Source organism: Palaemon carinicauda, chromosome 7, assembly GCF_036898095.1.
Source record: "Palaemon carinicauda isolate YSFRI2023 chromosome 7, ASM3689809v2, whole genome shotgun sequence".
Lineage (NCBI taxonomy): Eukaryota > Metazoa > Arthropoda > Malacostraca > Decapoda > Palaemonidae > Palaemon > Palaemon carinicauda.
The window spans coordinates 108,514,528-108,515,777 of NC_090731.1; positions in this window are offsets into that span (position 1 = coordinate 108,514,528).

The following is a 1,250-nucleotide window of genomic DNA, read 5'->3' on the forward strand; positions in this document are numbered from 1 at the left end:
CTTATAAGAAACTTAAATGTATCAATTTGAATTACAGCAATTCGTAACCAATGATGGCTCTCTGCAGCAACAGGTAGATGAAGATAAGGAAAAGACTCCTACAAAAGTAAAATTGCTTGGTTTGCTTTAGGACAGAAACAGTGATACTCTTTCGGCAAGCAAGTTGGTACTTGATAAGGATGCAACGACCAAAAGACAAATTTTAAGTTCTATTGCAGCCAATTTTGATGTGCTCTCATTTTATGGTCCTTTATTAAACAGGGCTAGATTATTTATGCACTCGCTACAATGCAGGAAAGAAGTTGGATGGGACGATAGACTCTCTGGTGAGGAGCTACGACAGTGGACTAATATTTGCAAGCAAGTAAATGGTGTTCCTGAAATTGCAGTGAAGAGATTTGTTGGTCACAAGAATGATCCTTTCCAAATTATTGTTTTTTTTTGTGATTCTAGCAAGCATATATATGGAGTTGTGCTCTATATCAAGAACTTGCGAACAAAGGAGGTAAGTTTCCTTCTGTCAAAAAATAGAATAATTGGACGCCGGTTAGAGCTAAAGTCTATCCCTTTTCTTGAATTTCAGTCTCTCTTGCTTGGTACAGAAACTATTGTTGATATTTATAAGGAACTTAGTGGTTCAGAGTGTGTCTCCCCCATAAACATTACAAAATTTATAGTTTTCTCAGATAGTGCAGTTTCACTGAATTGGTTAAATTCTCGAACAAATAGGTTTGATAAATTAAGAAAACTAAGTATTTTTGTTATGAATAGGTTGCAAAGAATAGAGATTCTATGTGAAACGGTCCCTGTGACTTTCAAATTTTGTGCAGGTATGATAAATCCTGCAGATTGTACTACCAGGTCATTGTCATATAAGAGGTTGATAAAATCAAATTTCTTCACAGGACCTGATACCATTCTTGATATCTTGGAAGATGACAGTTTGGATGTAATGATCCCAAATCCTTCAACCAATGTACTTGAAGTTTCAGAATGCCACTGTGAGATAGGGAGTGTGACTGAGCCAGAGATGGGAGACATTTTGAATTCTACAGCTGGAAATTCCAATTGGCTTCATTTGATTTCGGTCTACAAATATGTATTGACATTCATAAACAATGTGAAACTGAAGTTAAAGAACAAATCCGGCAAGTATGACCATTTTGAGGTTTTCAGTAATGATGAAATTTCTTTGAATGCATGGCAAATGATGATTTTGCAAGATCAACGCCAAAATTTTCCAGATGTTT